General features: G+C 41.7%; 1 long non-coding RNA gene across 1 annotated transcript in view; it reads right to left on the bottom strand.

The window, feature by feature from the left end:
• Positions 1-910: 910 nt before the first annotated feature.
• Positions 911-20,202, bottom strand: part of LOC119087493 — a 31,781-nt gene continuing 12,489 nt past the window's right edge. The window contains exon 3 of the long non-coding RNA XR_005090975.1: positions 911-1,173. This is a non-coding gene — a long non-coding RNA (uncharacterized LOC119087493). The remainder of the gene's footprint in view (positions 1,174-20,202) is intronic.

Genomic DNA, 20,202 nt, shown 5'->3' on the forward strand with positions numbered 1-20,202 from the left:
AGGTTGGTCAATGGAGGTATAGAGGTTAGACTACGAGTAGAGTGAAGAATACAGGGGAGACCATGGAGAACTGAACATGATATAAGGATAGTATCATATATAGAAAGAAGTATGGGGGAAAACCATGGAGTGAGGAGCAAAGAGAGAAGAAGTCAGTCATTGGCATGTGAAATGTGGAGAACATATGATGCAGAATGAGGTATGGAGTAAGAAAAAAGGGTATGAAATGAGGAAATGAAGAATGGAAAGAATTTTGGGAATGGATCGTGAAGCATGGAGAAGAGGAACATAGAACAAAGGAAGGAATATCAAGTGTAAGTAGAAGCATAGATGGGAGGACATGATGAACAGAGTGTGAGATATGGAGTTTGAGTACAGAAAATGAAGTATGGAGAATAGGAACACAGTCTGGAATAGTAGAATGGTACTTTAGTTAGGGTTTTTATTGCAGTGAAGAGACACCATGACCATAGCAACTCTTATAAAGAAAATATTTAATTGGGGCTGGCTTACAGTTTCAGAGGTTCAGTCCATTACTATGATGGGAGCATGGCGGCGTGCAGGCTGACATGGTGCTGGAGCTGAGAGTGCTACATCTTGCAGGTAACAGGAAGTCAACTGACAGTCACACTAAAGGAAGCTTGAGCAAAAGAGGCCTCAAAGCCCACCCCACAGTGACATACTTCCTCCAACAAGGCCACACCCACTCCAACAAAGCCACACCTCCTAATAGTGCCACTCCCTATGAGATTATTGGGGCCAATTACATTCAAACTACCACAAATGGGAAATGGAGGGGAAAACATGAATGGAAAATGAGTTGTGGAGAACAGAGTGCACAGAATGAAGTATGGCTAATGGGTTGAGAATGAAGAATTGAGGGGAGAAAAGGGTAAAACAATATGTAGGGTTGTAAATTATTTCTTTTGCCATTTATTATAAAAACAAAACCCGTGCACAAATAATAAAGAACAAAATAGAAACCTGAGTCAGTCACAAACCCCCGAGAACACCCACCAGTGCTGGCTTCCCTGCTCCAAAGGGACCCAAGTCACCTTCTGGCCCCACTTCTTCCCTTCAGGTCACTCTCTCTCTTCTGGGTCCTCCAAGGCAGGCTGGTCCATTCTGGCCAGCTGAATGGAAACTCCACCTCTTTTCAATTGAATAACAGACCTGCAACATAACAGAAATCCCATAACTTGGAGTGTAGCATTAGAGTTTGGCATGAGGAAGCAGGAAAACAGAGAGGAAAACATGATAAATGGAGGAGAAAGTATGAGTATAGAGTATGCAAAAATTAAGTATGGAAACAGAGTGTGGAGTGGGAATGGAAAACAGGAGAACATGTGAATGCAGCATGAAATGGAGGATACAGAGTGTTAAATGAAGTATGAGAGCAGAGTATGAAGTGAGGAGACTTGAGAATGGGAGGGAGAGCATAGTGCATAGAGTATGTGATATGGACGAAACACTGTTTAGATTGAGGCTGGAGTATGGGAGCACCATATGGAGTGAGGATATAGCAAACGTAAGGCTAAACACAGTGAGTGGAGCATGAGTTACACAACATAGAACATGAAGAAGGGAAGAGAGAACTGATTGACAAGAATGGTGTATGGAGTGTGTGACACAGTGAGGAAAGTATGAGGACTAGACAATATGTGCAACAAAGCATAGAGAGAACTGAATGGAGCATACAGTCCAAAGGATAGCATATGTAGGCTGAAGTATACAATGTGGTACCAGTGTGTTGGGTGGGGAGAGTAAAGATGTAAAGAGGCTGGGCAGTGGTGGCGCACGCCTTTAATCCCAGCACTCGGGAGGCAGAGGCAGGTGGATCTTTGTGAGTTCGAGGCCAGCCTGGGCTACAGAGTGAGTTCCAGGAAAAGGCGCAAAGCTACAAAGAGAAACCCTGTCTCGAAAAACCAAAAAAAAAAAAAAAAAAAAAAAAAAAAAAAAAAAAAAAAAAAGATGTAAAGAGAACTTAGTGAATGGAGTGTGGGGTTTGGAGAAGAGATGATGTACAATGAAGTGAGAAGTGAGGTATGAGAAGACTGCCAGAGGGACGACATGGAACATGCAGCATGAGAAATGGAAGTGGTGTAGAATGAAGTATGAGTATGAAAACAAAGTATGAGTGAGGAGAATGGAGACTTGTGGGGAGGGCTTAATCAATGGAGTGTAATGTGCAGTGATTAGACTGTGTAGAAAGAAGTATAAAAAAGTGAGGAGGAGAACAGAGGGGAGGTCATGGTGACTGGTGCATGACATATAGAGAAGGAAGTACACATAGAGAGAAATGTGGAAATAGACTATGAAGTGGGGAGAATGAAAGATGGGGGAGAACTTGGTAAGTGGTGTGTATGAAATAGAGAATAGACTATGAAGAATGATGTATGGAATACAAAATGGAAGTATGGACAATAGAGGGGAGAATTTGGTCAATGGACAGTGAATTATTGTGAGCAGACTATGTACTATGATGCATGCATTATGGAGTTAGGAGAATGGAGGACAGATGATGGTGAATAGTGCATGATGTATGAAGAGAACACTGTAGAATGATGTGTGGGGTATAACAACAGTATATTATGACCAAACTGTGAACGGAAATAATACAGTGAATAGAATACAATCTATGGAGTCAAAAACTGAGAAGAATAAAACAGGGATTATAGGAATAGAGTATGGAGTGAGTGAAGAAATGGCTAAAACAGGGGCTAGCAGAGTGAACAGAGCATGAGGTATACACTATAGAAAATGCAGAAAGAACTACACATGAAGTATGGAGTGAAGAGAATGGAGAACTGAGTATATTGTATGGTGAATAGAGTATGAGGCATGGAGAATAAGAGTGTATAATGAATTATGGAATGTGGGGAAAGAGTTTGGAGAGAGGAGAACAGAGACTGGAGAGGGCAGCACTGTGGATGGAGCATGTGGTCAGGAAAACAGAGAGTGTAGAATGAAGTGTGCAGTATGTAAATGGTGTTCTGTGTAAGAAGACCAGAGATGTAATGGAGAAGTTCATGAAGAGAGTGTGAAGCATGGAAAATAGACCTTGTCCAAAGACTATGTAATCTTGTAATATCTAGTCAATAGGATGGAGAATACAGAGGGGAACATGGTGACTGAACACATATGGACAGTAGAGTGCACAATATAAAGTGTGGAGTATGATGTGAAGCAGTTAGGAACAGAAGGAGAAATGTGGCAAGTGGACTGTGATGTATGGAGATTAAAGTGTGTGAGGTAAGATATGGAGCACAGGAACAGGGAAGAGGAAGGAGAATGGATCAGAGAACACTATGAATGAAATGTGAGGCGTGGAGGACAGACTATGTGGAATTATGTATGGAGTAGGGAAAAAGAAGCCAGAGTAAGGAGAATGGAGAGAGACCATTGTGAATGTCTCTACAATGAATGCATGTAGAATAAAGTAAGTAGAACAGTACGTGTGTGAACAGAGTAAGGATAGTAGAGAACAGAGAAGAGAACTTGGCCAATGGAGTGTGCGATGGGAAAAGCATGGAGAATGGAGGAGAGAGATTGAGAATGGAGCCTAAAATAAGGACAGCAAAGTATGTAGAAAGAAGTATGGGAACAGACTGTAGAGTGAGGAGAATAGAGAAAGGGATGAAGAGGATGGAAATGAAGAGGGAAACACGGTGAATGGTGCATGATGTGTGCAGATGAGTTTGTAGACTATTGCATAGAATATGACAACACTGTATGGTATGAGGAAGTTAGAAATAGGGGGTAATATAGTGGATGTAGCATTAGATAGGCAGTATAGAGCATGTAGAGTGAAGTATAGGGACCATAAAGTGAAGAGAATGGAAACAGAAGGATCAATGTGGTGAATGAGAATGGAGAATGGAAGATCATAGTGAATGGAGCATGAGGTATAGAGAACCACTATATAGAATGAGGCATGGGTTATGGGAACATAAAACTGATGAGCTGGCAATCATAGAGAAGAACATGGTGGATGGAGCATGAAGTATGGATCATAAGAAATATGAAAACAGGATACAGAGTGAGGAAAACAAAAATGGAGTAGATAACATCATCAATATAGTATGAGGTACAGAGGATAGACTATGTAGAATGAAGTATGGTATGTGGGAACAGAGTGTGGAGAAAGGAAAATTTAGACCAGAAGGGAGAACATGGTGAATGGACTAGGAGGTTTGGAAGTAAATGGGTATATTAAAATGGAGAATGGGAACAGAGTACAGAGTGAGGTGATGGTGAACATGGGGACAACGTGGTGTATGGAGCACTGGATATGCAGGTGTGTGAGAACAATTGAAAATGTAAGGGACACTGTCGTGAGTGGAGTTTGGTGTGGATAACAGACTATTATCCATAGTGTGGACACATGAAGAAAGGAATATGGAGTGAAGAGAATGGCAAATAAAGAGGTGATGACAGTGATTTGAACATGAGGTATGTATAGTAGGGTACATAGCATGAATTGTTGAGTATGGCATGAAGAAGACGGGTAATGGAAAGGAGAATGAATGAGGTGAGTAGACTTTGATGTATGGAGGTCACAGTTTGTAGAATAAAGTACAGAGTATGGGAACAGTGAAGAATGAGGAATGAAGGGGACAGCAGGGTGGATGGATTACAGGTCTAGAGGACAGAGTATATGTACATGTATTGTACAGAAGGGGAATAGAGGGAGGAGAAGGATTGGAATGCATGGTGAATTGAGCATGGTGAATTAGAAGCAAGTATGTGGAAAGCAGTACGTGGGTATAGAGTATGGAAAATGGAGGGGGCTGTATAGAATTAAATGAAGAGAATGGACACTGGAGAGTGAACATGGTGAGTGGTGCATATGTATGTAGTCGAGTATGTGGAATACTGTGTTGAATGTAACAACAAAGCATCATGTAAAGAGGTTGGAAACCTGGGTTTATAAAATGGTAGATGAAGATGCAGGTGTGCAGTAGAGAGTATATGGAATGAAGAATTATGGGAACTAAGCATGGACAAGGAGAATAGAAAATAGGGAATAATATGGTGGATGCACAATGAGATGTGGAGAACAGAGGATGGAGAGTCCTGTATAGAGAGAAGATATAGAGAATGGAAAAGGGAACCTAGTGAATGGATACAAGGTGTGGAGAAAACACTCTACAGAATGAGACATGGAATTTGGGAACAGATTATGGAGGGCAGAGGCTAGAGAAGAGTATATATCATGATGGACGATATGATGAATAGAGGATAGACTGCAGAATGAAGTGCAGTGTGTGGGAACAGAGTGGAGAGAGGAGGATGGAGAGGTCAGCACTGTGACTGGATCATTGGCTGTGGAGGACAGAGGGTATAGAGTGATGTACACAATTTCTAAGCAGTGTGCTGAGTGAAAAGAATAGAGATTGTCAGGGAGGACTGAGTGAAGAGGGTGTGAAGTGTGGAGAAGAAACTGCACAGTGAAGAATGGAGTATGGAGTAAAGAATGTGGAAAACAGAGAAGAAAGCATGGTGAATGCAGCAGTAGGCACTGTTGTTTTTCTATCAGCACAGAGGCTGCACTTCAATCTGCTGCTATTTTAGTCAGAAAATGCAGCTCTGCAATTACTGGCCTACTTCTCTGGCAGCAGCCAAGCTGCTAAGGCCATGGCCTGGTGGAATTCTGTTTCCACAGGCACCAGGTATGTCGCTGTTTTCAAATATAACTTTTAATTGCATCTCTGTTGTTCTATTTATCAATGAGACTTTGGAGTCAAAGGCTGGGGTGAAAACCCACTAGCTCAGAGAGGTTGAGTAGCAACTAGCTGATCTTCTCTCTTTGCCAATATCTCCAAAAGAGAGCATCCTTCTGCTTGCCAAAACAAAAGAAGCCACACTACACTAAGTCCCTCCCTACTACTTCCTGTGTGTCTCTCTATCTTCTTACAGACACTCTGTGACTCTCTATGATTACTATCTGTCGACTAGTTGCTAACTTGGCCTTTGATCCGAGGTTAATTTTGTTTAGTTAATACAAATGCAAACTTGGGGCTCACAGTGTGATCAAATATCCCACAACAAGATACAGAGAATAAAGTGTGTAGAATGAAACATGGTATATGAGAACAGAGTATGGAGAGTGAGGAGAATGGAAGAGAGAATGTGGTGAATGAAGAAAGCTAGAGAAAGGACCATGTAGAAGATGTATGGAGTACAGAGAGAAAAGGACACACGGAATAAAAGAGAGAGCATTGTAAATGGAGTAGGAGGCATGGAGAAAACACTGTAGAATGAAATATGAAGGAAGGGACCAGAGCTTGGAGATAAGAGGTTGTGAATGTAGGGGAAAAAGTTATGAATGGAGCATGGGGTGTGCAGTGTAGGCTATGCAGAGTGAAGCATGAAAACAGGGAATAGGCTGAGTAGACTGGAAATGGAATAGATAACACAGTGAACAGAGTATGAGGTACGGAGAATAGACACTGCTGACCAACCTATGGTATACAAGAATGCAGTATGAAGAGAAGCAAGTGGAGAATGTAGGACCTAGCCCTGTGAGTGGGGCATAAGGTACAAAGAATGATATAAGAAGAATTGTCTAGTGTGTGAACAGTGTTGGATGAGAAAAGTAGAGGATGTCAGAGAGAACTTAGTGAATACAGTGTGTAGTGTAGACAACAGATTATGCACAATAAAGTATGAAGTATGGAGTTAGAAGAATGTAACACACAAAGGGGATAACATGGTAAATGGAGCTTAGGATTTGGAGATAGAGTGTGGGGAACGAAGTATGGAATATGAAAACCTTGTAAAGAGAGAGGAGAATTGAGCATGGAAAATGAAATGTTATATATAGAGAGAAAATATGTAAAGGTTGTTTGGAATATGGAACAGAGCATGGCGAGAAGAAAATGGAAAGTAGGAGAACATGGTGAATGGGGTAGGAGGTGCAGAGAAAAACTGTAGATTGGAAAAAGCATATGGAAACTGTACTGAATGAGGAAATGGTAAATATAGCAGATCACTTTTGAATGGGGCATGAGATATGCAGTGTAGAGCAGGCAGAATGAAGCATCAGAATAGAGAATGGCATGAGGAGAATAAAAATTGTGGATGACATGTTGAACAGAGTATGAAGTATAAAGAACAGACCACGCAGAATGAAGTACAGCACATGGGAACACAATATGGCAAGAGAAAAATGGACAATGGAGAGAACCAGCCCTTAGATGGAGTATGAGGTGTGGGGTATCAAGTAAGTACAATAAAATGTGGAATACAGAGTGAAGAGGATGGAAAACAGAAACTATAACATGGCAAGTGCGACATGGAACGTAGAAAATAGAGTGTGTGGAATGAAATTTAGAGTATGAGAACAGAGCATGGAGGGAGAAGAAAGAATTGTGGAGTACAGACTGAGAAAAGTAGAGGAAGGACCATGGTGAACAGTCATGATGTAGAGAGAGTCAGTAAATAGAAAGACATTTGGGGACACAACATGGAGTGAGGTGACCGGAGAATGCTCGGCACTGGTGAGTGGCGTGTGAGATAACAAGAGCAAACTATGTACAATGATATTTTGTGTGTTAAAACAAAGAATGGAGTGAGGAGAATGGAGAAAGGAAGGGAGAACTTAGCCAGTGGAGACTGAAGTCTAAAGATTTATCGATGTAGAATGAAGTATGTAGCATAGAGTGGAGAGAATGTAAAATGGAGGGAGAAACCCCTCAATGGTTCATGATGTGTGGACATGAGTATGTGGAACGATGTGGGGGACAGTAACAAAGTGTAACACGAGGAAACAGAAAATGGGGACGAGAAGAGGGTGAAAGGAGAATTGTGTATGCATTATAGAGTATGAGGTTGAAGTGAGGGAACAGAACATGGAGTGAGGAAAACAGAAAACTGGAGCCGTAACTGGTCTATCCAGCATGAGGCATGGAGATAGGATGCAGAATGAACTTTTGAGAGTGAGGAAAGAGTATGGAAGGAGGAGAATGGACAATGGAAAGAAAGACATGATGAATTAAATATGATGTGTAGAGAAAACACAAAGTAGAATGAGGCATTGATTGTGGGGCTGGCGTATGGAGTCAGGAAATGGTGAGGTGGAGAGAACCTGGTAAGTGGAGCAGGAGGTATGTAGTATAGCATATGAAGAATTAGATATGAGGAGACAGAATGGATGAGAAGAATGGTAAGTAATAACATGGTGAGTAGAGTATGTGGTACAGAGAATGGACTATGGAGAACAAAGTATGGCACATCAGAACAGAGTGTGGAGAATGGAGAGGAGAGCTGAGTGGATAGCACACGAAGTATGAAAGATAATGTATAGAGTGAAGTATGTGGTGTAAGAGCAGTGTGCTGTGTAAGAAGACTAGAGAATGCCAGGGATACAGTAACCACACCATGAGGTGCAGCGATGATACTGTGCACAATGGAGTGCAGAGTCTGAAGTGAGAATGGGAAACAGAGGGGATAACACAGTGAATGCAGCAGGGGATACGGATGCTAGGGTGGAAAGAATGAAGGACAGAGTGTAAGAACAGTGTGTAGCGAGGAAATGGTAATGTAGAGGGGAACATGGTGAATGGATCAAGAGGTAGGTAATATACAGCATGCTGAATGGAATATGGGAACAAAGTACGGTATGAAGAGAAGGGAAACGAAGCAGAGAACATGGTGAGGAGAGTATAATGTGCCAAGAATAGACTATACAGAATGAAGTATAGTCTATATGGAGAGGAAAACGGAATTGATGGGATAGTATGAATGACAAAGAGTAGAGAATGTAGAATGAAGCATACAGCATGGGAACAATATTTTGTGGGGCCAACATAGCATATGTAAGGGAGAAGGTAGTGAATAGAGTGTGAGTTATGGAGAAGAGATTATGCACAATGAAGCATGGAGTGTGAAGTGAGGAGTGGCGAACAGAGAATACCATGAATGGAGGAAGGTGTACTGACTGTATTAATTTTAGAGCACATAGTATCAAATGTGGAGCATGACATGAGGAAATTGGGAATGGAAGGGAGAACATCATGGGTGGACTGTGGTGTATGGAGATTAGAAAGTACAGGGTGAAGTAGGGAGTGTGGAAAAAGTGAGGAGACTGCAGAATGAAGGACAGAACAGTGTGAACAAAGATTGGGGTGTGAAGGATAGAGCATGTAGAACTATGTATGAAGAATGGAAACAGAATGTGGAGTCAGGAGAATGGAGGGGAGACCAGGGGAAAAAGAAGCATGATTTATGGAGAATAAAGTCAGTAGAAAGAAATGTATAAACAGACGATGGGTGAGAAGAGCAGGGAATGGAGGGCTAAGTTTGTTAAGGAAGTGTGATGCATAGAGAATGGACCACATTGATTGAGGTATGGAGTATGAGAACTGGGTAGTCAGGAGAATGGGGAATGGTGGGAAGAAAGTGGTTAATATAGCATGATGTAAAGAGCAAAGTACACAGGAAGAATTATGAGAAAAGAGCATGGAGTGAAGAGAATCGAGTACGGAGGGAAGAGCACTGTAAATGACGTGTGGAGATTATACTGAGTACAATGAAGTGTGTAGTATGGGATGAGGTGAATGCACAATGCAGAGCAGAACATGGTGAGTGGGTCATGATGTATGGAGAAGAATCTATAGGCTGATATGTAAAGTATGCTGACAAGGTATGGTGGAGAACTTGAAAATTGGGGAGAAGAATGTGGTACATTGAGAACTAGGCATGCAGTGTAGGATATGTAGAATGAGGCCCAGAATACTGAGTGAGGACAATGGAAAAATATGGGGATAACATGAGACACAGAGAATAGAGTGTGTGTGCAGAGGGAAGTGTGGAGCATGGGAACAGTGGAGAATGGAGAATGGATAGAGAACATGGTAAAGTACATAGGATAGAACAGCGAAGAAGTGGAGGATGGAGGGGAGAACAGTGTGAGTGCTGTGTGAGATATGGATGACAAAATTTATAATATTATGTATGGAGTACAGGAACATTAGACAGAGGAGAATGGAAGGGAGACCATCATGAATGGGGCGTGATGTATACAGAATAAAGTAACTAGAAAGAAGTATGTGAACAGACTATAGAATAAGGAGAATGGAGAGGAGAAGTTGATCAATGTGCTTGTCAGGTAGGGAGAACAGACTGCAGAGAATGAAATGTGAAACGTCAAGTAAGAGGGGTGAGGAGTGGAAGGGAGAGCTCCATCGCCAGAGTGGGTGATACTGAGAACAGACTACGATGAAAACAAGTATGAAGTAAGAGAGCAGAGTGTGGGGTGACAAGAGTGGCTGACAAATAGACTGTGAGGGACAAGAACATAGAACATGAAATGAAATGGAGGCAGAAGAACGGCAAATAGAGGGGAGAGCGTAGTGAAATGTGCATGGTGGATGAGGTGAGTAGGTAGACTAAGCCATGAAGCATAACAACATAGTGGTATGAGGAACCTGAAGATGGTTAGAACACGGGAGCAAAGGCGGCATTAGGTAATGTAGTAGAGTGCAGACTTAACACGGGAGCGAAGTGTGAGGTGAGGAGAACTGGAAAGAGAGGGGACAGCGTGGTGAATGCAGCATGAGGCATGGACTGCAGTCTGTAGGGTGAAGCATAAGAACATAGTATGAAGTTAGAAGACGGGAGAAGGAAAGGGAGAACACAGTAAATGGAGTACAAGGGATGGAGAAAATACCATGCAGAAGGAGGTATGCAGTGTGGGGACAAAGTATGAAGTGAGAAGAACAGAAAATGGAGTAGCTGACACTGTGGATAGAATGTTAGGTACAGATAATGGACTATACAGATGGAACTCTGGCACAGAGAATCAAGAGTAAGGAGAGAAAACAGAGGAAACACACTGTGAATGGGGCACAGAGTACAGAGAATAGAGTAAGTTGAATGAATTGCGCACCATGGGATCAGTGTTTTATGTGAGAAGAGTAGAGAATCTAAGGGAGAACTAAGTTAATAGAGTATAAGATACAGAGAATGGACTATAAACAATAAAGAATGGAGAATAAGGTGAGAAGAATGGGGAAAATGGATAGTGTGATGTATGTAGCCTGAGATATGGAGAATGAAGTGTGTAGAATGGAGTATGGAGTATGAAAACCGTATTGAGTGAGGAGAATGAAGAGTGGAAATGAAGTATATGACAATCAAGTCTGAAGTATGGGAAAAGCTTATGTAGAAGATGTAAGGAGTATGAGAACAGAGTATAGAAAAAGGAGAATAGATCGTGAAATGGAGAAGATGGTAAATGGAGTAGAAGGTATGGATTTAAAACTGTACAATGAAAATAAAATGTAGATATGGGTACAGAGCATGGGGTGAGGAGAAACCAAACACAGGAGAGAGCGTGGTGAATGTATCATGAAGTATGCAGTATGGTGTGGGTGATCAGAGTATGGAGTGAGAAGAATGGAAAATGGGGGCTATATAATGTGCTGTATACAGTACGGCATACAGAGAATAGATGGCAGAATAAACCATGTGTATGGGAACAGAGTGTGGTGAGAAGAGAATGTGGAAATATGGGGCTAATACTGTGAACAGAGCATGAAATAAGGAGAATGGAGCCTGTGGACTAAAGGACATGATGTGTGTTGGGCAAGAAGAGTAGAGGACATGAAGGAGACCTTAGTGAGTAAAGTGTGAAGTGTGAAAATGGATGATGCACATGAAGTATAAAATGTGGACAGAGAAGAATAGAGACTAGAGAAGAGGAAACAGTGAGCTGGAATGAGGCATGCAAATTAGAGTGCAGAGTATAAAGTATGGACTATGGTATGAGGAGGTTATGAATGGAAGAGAAAACAGGGCAAGTGTACTGTGTGATCAGAACTAAAGAATGGAGCATGGAGTATAGAAAGTGCAGAGAATGGACAAAACTGTAGAGACCACTGTGAATGCAATGTGAAGTATGAACAATAGAATATGTAGAATTGTGTATGAAGTATGTGAGCAGAGGACAGAGTGAGGAAAAATGAAGGGCTGGTGGAGCATGAAGACTATAGAATAATCAAGTAAGTAGAAAGAAGTGTGTGAACAGACCATAACATGAAGATAATGGAGAATGGGGCAGGGGATAACCTCATCAATGACATGTGAGGTACCAAGAGTAGACTATGGGTAATGAAGTATGGATCACAGTGATTACGGAAGTGAGGTAAATGGAGAAGGGATGATAAAGTTTGGAGAATAGAGTATGGAGTGAAGTATGGAGAATCAAGGTTGAGTAAGAAGGTTGAGGCATGCATGGGAGAGTACCATGGATGGAGTGTGTGAGACTGAGTTTGAGTGTGTCGAATAAAATGTGGTATACGGGAACCATGTCTACAGTCAGTAGGATGGGAATGGAAGGGAGAACATGGTGGACAAAGCATTAGGTGTGTGCAGTGTAGAGTCTGTGTAATGAATTGTGACAACAGGTTACGAGTGAGGAAAATGAAAAAGAGATGTGATGCATGGTGAATGCAGCAAGAGTTGTGGAGAATAGAATGTGTAGAAGGAAGCATGGCATATAAGGCAGAGTATGTAGTTAGAATAACAGAAAAGGAAGGGAGAGCCAGTTGAGTGCAGGAGAGTGTGTGAAGAATAAAGTACACAGAAAGAAGTATTGGAACAGAGTATGGAGAGAGGAGAATGGAGATCACAAGAGACCGCATGGTGAAAAGAGCATGAGTTACAGAGAACAGAGTGTATACAATCAAGTGTGGAACATGGCATGAGAAGGAATAAGAATGGAGGGAAGAACACGATGGAAGAATGGGCTTATAGAAAATGACGTGCAGGATGCAGGATGGAATGTGCTGTGAGGAGAATGGAGAATGAAGGATTACTATGTGGCTACAATGTGACGTTGTGAAAAAACAGTAGGCAGAATCAAGTATGACATCTGGGGAAAGGGTACTGATGAGGAGATAAGAATGTAAAGAAGAATAGGATGAATGAGACATGAGGTGTGTAGCATAATATGCAATGTGAAGTTTGGGAACAAAACATAGAGTGAGGTGGATGGAAAATGAAGAGAGAACATGGCAATGAAGAGTGAGGTGTGGAAAATAGAGTTGGCCATAGCACACAGTATAGAGTATGGAGGAAGGAGGAGAGAACATGATAAATGGATGCTGCTAAGGTGTAATGTGTGCTACATTGCCTAAATCGTCTTGTTATTAGAGCTGACTCTATAAGTGAGGTTGCCCCATCCCAGACCCAAGTGTGTTTATGTCAAGTATCTTCTAAACACCCTGTCCTGGGTTCAGTAGCTCCCCGGCTCTGTAACAGTGAGAGGAGAAAGCAGCAACAGCTAGGGGCATAAAATCATTGTGCTTTTGAGAACATCTAGAAAGTAAACTATTTTGACAGAGGTTGTGATTATTTAATCCCATGACATAAAAAATGTCTGCAGTGAAAGAGAAGCCAGAAACTCATCTATGGGGAGGATGCGTTGCTCTACCGAAACTCTCGCCCAGAACTCCAGCATGATTATTTCAGCTTGACTGCCTCTGGAAGTTCCTGCTGGATGTTGTGAACATCCAATTTGGTGGTGTCACTTATCTGGTGTTATTTGTTTTTTTACTTGGAAGCCTTGCCTTAGGGGACACTCTGTTGTACCCAGGATTCTCCTCATTGGAAACCCCAGCTGGCTGCCTCAATGGGGTTTCCTCAATGGTTTCTGCTGAATGTTTATTATAAGTCCCCAATTTGATGATGTTACTTTTGTTTGCTCTCTCAATCATTTCTGCCGGATGTTGTAATGGTCAAAGTTGATGTTTTACTCCTTCTGGTGCATCTCCCCCAATGTATTATTTGCTATCTATTTCCTTATTTTTGCTTGCTATCTATTTAATAACTACACTCATTAAAAACTGAAAATATAGTTGGGCATGGTGGCACAAACCTTTAATCCCAGCACTTAGGAGACAGGGGTAGGCAGATTTCTGAGTTCAAGGCCAGCCTAATCTACAGAATAAGTTTCAGGACATCCAGGGCTACACAGAGAAACCTTGTCTTGAAAAAAGCAAAACCCAAAATATCGCTGGGCAGCAGTGGTGCATGCCTTTAATCCCAGCACTCAGGAAGCAGAGCCAGACAAATCTCTGTAAGTTCAAGGCCAGCCTGGTCTACAGAGTGAGATCCAAGACAGGCACCAAAACTACATGGAGAAATCCTGTCTTGAAAAACCAAAAATAAAATAAAATAAAATCCTGAAAATACAGATACTGTAGCTCATTGTCCATAATGTATAGCACATGTGACAGTAGACAATACAGAATGTAGGATGAAGTATGGAGTACAGGGGCAATAACAGAGTAAAGAGGGTGGAAAACAGAGGAAAGAACATGATGAATGGAGCATGAGGTTGGGAGACTAGAGTACTTCAGTGAAGTACAGTGCTGCAAAAAGAACATGGAATGAGGATAATGCAGAATGGAAGGAGGAAAATGATGAGTAAACCATGAAGTATAGAGAATAGAGTACAATGAACAAAGTATAAAGCAATGAATGGTGAGGTTGAAGAGTGGATGGAAGAATATCATGAATGGAATGTGAGGCATGGAGATTTAAGTGTGGAGAATGCAGCATGGAGTATGGGAATGGAGTCTGGTGTGAGAAGAAGGAGAAGGAAGGGAGCATGTGGTAAATGAGAATCCACTATGTAGAATAAACTATGGAGGATGAGATCTGATTATGGAGCAAAGAGAATGGAATATAGAAGGCAAAACATGGTGAATTATATGTGTGTTATGAAGAACAGAGTATATAGAATGGAGTATGGGTTGAAGATTTGTAGAATTGTAGGGAGGGATGGTGAATAATGCATGATGGATGGGGATTACAGTATGTAGAATGATGTGTAGGATACAACAATACAGCGTGAGTAGAGAATTGAAGGGGAAACATGGTGAATGGTCCATGGGGTATACAACAAAGAGTATGCAGAATAAAGCACTGGAACAGAATATGAAGTGAGGACGAGGAAAAAGAAAGGGAATAACACAGTGAATAAAACATGAGGAATGGGAAACAGACTATGTGTGACGAAGCACGTAGTGGGACTAGAGTGTGAAGTAAGAAGAATGGATAGTACAAGGGATAGGGCTGTGAGCGGTGCTTGAAGTATGGAGAACAGGATGAAGTGTTCAATATGGGGTGAGGAGAGGAAAACATTGTAAAGGAGTCATGAGGTTTCAGATTAGAATATATATTATGAAGGATGGAGCATGCATGAAGAGGCTGGAGAATATGACAAATGGACTGTGAGGAGTTGAGAGTCTGTAGAATTTAAGTGTGAAATTTGGAAATAGAGTATGGAGTCAGGAGATGATGAACATAGAAGAGAATATGGTGAATGGAGCATGAGAGATGCAATACAGCGTCTACAGAATGAAGTTTGGAAACAGCGTATTGTGGATGTAACAGTCTTACTAAATAAGAACCACAGAGCCAAATGCAGAGTTAAAAGCCCAAGAGGTCAAGTAGTAGCTAAGAGCTGAGACTAAAAGCAACTGCCTTCTTACCCTTGGCTGCCACTGCCGTCCTTCCCCTCCAAAAGAGGCCTACTTCCTGTGTGTCTGTCTTTTTATTGACTTTCTGTTCTGCCTTCTTATTGGTTGTAAACCCAACCACATGACCTCCTCGTCACTGCCTGTCTATACAGACCTCTAGGTCTCTATGTTTAGGTATTGAGATTAAAGGCATGTGTCTCCATGCTGGCTGTATCCTTGAATACACAGGGATCTGCCTGTCATGTGATTGGGATTAAATGTGTGCGCCACCACCGCCCGGTTTCTGCTATGGCTTGCTATTAGCTCTGACCCCCAGGCAACTTTTATTTATTAACATACAAATAAAATCACATTTCAGCACAAATAAAATATCACCATAGAATATGAAATGAGGAGAATAGAAAATAGAACAGATAACATGGTAAATAGAGTATGAAATATGGAGAATGGACTAAGAATGGAGTCTGGAGGGAGGAGAACAGAGAGGGGAAAGTATGGTGAATGGAGCATGAGCTACAGAGAATAAATGTGTAGGATGAAGTACACAGTGTGGGATACCGTGTTCTATGCAGAAAGTAGAGAGAGAGCATAAGGGAGAACTTAGTGAATAGAGTATGGGGTATGGAGAAGAGAGTGTGAACAATGAAGTGTGGATTGTGAAATGAGGAATCTGTAAAACAGAGAGGAAAGGACTGTGAGTGTAACATATGATACATATGTTAGATATATACCATGAAATATGAAGTAGGACATGGGCATATTGGAGAATGAATTGGAGAATATGGTGAATGGACTGTGATGTATGGTTAGAATAGGCAGAATGAAGTATGGAGATTTGGAGTAGTGAGGAGAATGGAGAGTGGAGGAGAGAACACTGAGTGGAGAATGACCTATGGAGGATGGAATATATAGAATTATGTATGGAGAATCTGAACAGAGGATGAGTGAGGAGAATGATGAATCATGCCAATATGATAGATGAAGAACAGAGTAAGTAGAAAGAAGTATGTGAACGGGCTATGGAGTGAGGAAAATAGAGGGGAGAACTTGGTGAATGGACTGTAGAAAAGCAGACATTGTATACTGAAGTATGGAGTTGGGAACAGAATATGGAGTAGAGATGATGGAGAATAAGAGGGATAACATGGTGAATAGATCATGAGGTACAGAGAACAGAGCACACAGAAGGATCTCCAATGGGAGAACATGGTGAATGAAGGATCAGGTATGTAGATTTGAGTGTGCAGAATGAAATATCGTGTATGAAAGCACTGAATGAGTGGAATGAGGAAAGGAGGGGAGAACATGGTGAATGGAGGGTAGGTATGGGGAAAAGAATTTGTAGATGAAGTATAGATTATGAGAACAGATTGTGGAGTGAGGAGAAGGGAAAATGGGAGAAACGTGGTGAAATGAGTATGAGTTATAAAGAATGGAGTATGAGAAGTGTAGTGTGGACTATTGATTGAAGGCACGTAGAACAGTGGGGAGAATGTGATGATGGTACATTATGTATGCCAACTAGAATATGTAAAATAGTATATGGGGTATAACAACAGAGTCTGAGATGCAGATAGTGGAGACCATGGCATAATGTGGTGAATGAAGTATGAGGTATGCTTTATATAGCATGCATGAAGTATGGGAACAAAGTGTGGAATGAGACAAAATGGAAAAGAGGGGATAACATGGTGATGGAGTACAGAGTATGAGAACAGAGGATAGACTGAAGGGAATGAATGATAGAAGGTAGAAGCGTGGCGACTGGAGTAGGACGTGCAGAGAATAGACTTTAGAGAAGGAAGTGTGCAATGTGGGAATACATTTGAAGTGAGGAGACTGGAGAGTGGGCGGGATAGTGCTGTGAACGGAGCATGAGGTACAGAGAATAGGGAATGTAGAATGAATCACAGTGTGGGAACAGTGTGCTGAGTGAGACTAGAGATCAAAGGGCAGAACTTGGTGAATCAAGAGTGAAGTACTGTGAATAGACTATGTAAAATGAAGTATACAGCATGGAATGAGGAGAATGAAGGATATATAGAGGAGAATATGGTGAGTGGAGTATAAGTGTGCAGGTTGGGGTTTGTAGCATGAAGTACAGAATACCAAGTGAGAAGGTGGTGGATGGAAGGAAGAATAGAGGCCTGGAGTGTAGAGTTTATAGAGTGAAGCGTAGAGTATTGGAATAGTGAATGAAGATAGTAGAGGACAGAGGGGACAACTATGTAACTAGTGCTAAGGATGGGGGATTGAAACTACAGAATGAAGTAAATGAAGTAAACTACAGAATGAAGTGTAAGAGAACAGAACATAAAGTGAGGCAAACAGAACGGATGGGAGAACATGGTGAATAGAGTATTCGGTATGTGGTATATACTATGCTTAAAGAAGAGTGGAAACAGAGTATGGAGTGATGAGAATGGAAAATGGAGTGGATAACACTGTGAACAGAGTGTGAGGTTTGGAGAATAGACCATGCATAATGAAGTACGGCATATGGGAACAATGGGTAGAGGGGGGGCGCAGAAGGCAGAGGCTTTGAATATGAGAACAGTGAGGAGACTGGAGAATGAAAAGGAGAACACAGTGAATGGAGCATGAGGTATAGCGAATAGAATGTGTATAAATACATGTGGAGTGTGGGAGTAGAGGGCAGAGAGAGGAGAATGGGGTGAATCCATGGTCAATGGAGCACGATGTATTGAAAAACACAGATATACAGAAGTATGGAGACAGAGTATAGAGCCAGGCACTGGAGAATGTGGTAGAATGTGGTGAATGGAGCATGAAGTATGCAGTGTACAGTATGCAGAATGTGTTTGGAAACAGAGTGAACAGTGGGGATAAATGGAATGGAAGAGAGAACATAGTGAATGCAGTATGATGTATGGAGAAGAAGAAATGCAGAAAGTACTGAAACAGACTGCAGGGTGGTGAATGAAGAATAGAGGGGGAAAGACGGTAAAAGTGTGTGATTTATAGACAGTAGACTATAATTATTATGGACTGGAGAATGGAGAACAAAGAGAGAACATGCTAGAAGAATGATATTATGGAGAGTAGGGTATGGAGAGTGAAGTATGGGATTGAAGCATGGAGAATAGGGAACAGGGGGTAGGACATGGCTATAGCATGACAGTGTGGAAACTAGAGTATGGACTGAGGACATGGCAAAAGCCAGGCAGAAAATGGTGAGTCAAACATGAGGTATGCAGAACAGAGTATGCAGGTTGAGGCATGGAAACAGAGTGTGGAGTTAGGAAAATGGAAATCAAGGAGGATAACATTGTGAATAGCATGGGATGTAGACAATACGATGTAAGTTGAAGTGTGGAGTATGAGGAAAAGAGTATGACATAGGGGAGTAGAGGGGGAAACATCGTCAATGGACCATAAGGTACACAGGACAGACCATGTAAGAATGAAGTATGAGAACAGATTATGGTCAGGAGTATGGGGACTAGAATATGGTGAATGGAAAATAAAGTATGGAGAACAGACTATGTAGAATAAAGTCTTTAAGATGAGAACAGAGGGCAGAGTTGGAGGAGAAGGGAAGAAACTGCATGATCAATGGAAGACAAGTTGTATGGAAGAGGACATGTATAATGAAGTATACATGGGGGTGTGTCGAGTTAGGGGAATGGGAGGTGAGCTTGTGAAAGGAGGAGTGTGAGGCATGGAGAATGAACACTGTGAAGTGAGGAGTACAGGGGAAGAGGACGGAGCAGGCTGGAGAACCCTGGGAATGGAGTGTGCGATATGAAGGTCAGAGGACAGAGTGTGTGTGGAGTGTGAAATGCAGAGGGGATGAGGAGGGAATGGAGGGAATGGACTGTGAGGTAGGGAGACTGGTGTGTACAGAATAGAATGGAGCATGGGAACAGAAAGGAAAAGGGGGAAATGATGGGGAGAAGTAGGTGATGGAGTGTGAACTGTGGAGAATAGATTATGTACAATAAAGTAGGCAGTAAAAGAGCAGAGTATGGAACGAAGAGACTAGGGAATGGAGTGGAAATAGTTGCATATTGAACATGGATTATGGAGAATACAGTATATAAGTGAGGCATGGATATGAAAACAAAGTATGGAATGAGGGAATAGAGAAGAGAGGTGAGGATTTGGTGAATGGAGCATAAGACATGGAGATAGAATATCTGATTTTCCATGTGTCATTGTACGTAGTCTATTCTCCACATTCACGCTCATTTCTCTTCTCCATTCTCCTCATTCTGCCCCCTGACCTAATACTCTAGACTTCATTCTGCATATCCTAGTCTCCATACCCCATGCTCCATTCACCACATAATCCTCTCTGTTTTCCCCTCTCCTTACTCCATACTCTGTTACACTACATATGTCATTCTACATTTTTGAATTCTCATACATCATGTTCTATTCACCACACTCTCCTAAGTGTTCTACATGTCCTTAACTCATACCCCAACACTAACTTCAACATGCTCTGTTCTCCATAATACACTGAATTCAACATATTCTCACTTCAGTTTTCCATTCTCTTCCCTGTAACCTGATGTGGAATGATGTACAAGAGCAGAATATGATGTGGAGAGAATGGAAGACAGACAGGATGAAATGAATAGAGTGTGAGAATGTAGAGTAGAGCATAGAATGGAGTATAGTTTGAGAGAATGGATAGTGGAGGGGAAACATGGAGAAAGAAGAATGAGGTATAAAGTATGTAGAA

This window comes from Peromyscus leucopus, chromosome 1 (assembly GCF_004664715.2).
Source record: "Peromyscus leucopus breed LL Stock chromosome 1, UCI_PerLeu_2.1, whole genome shotgun sequence".
NCBI classification, from domain to species: Eukaryota; Metazoa; Chordata; class Mammalia; order Rodentia; family Cricetidae; genus Peromyscus; species Peromyscus leucopus.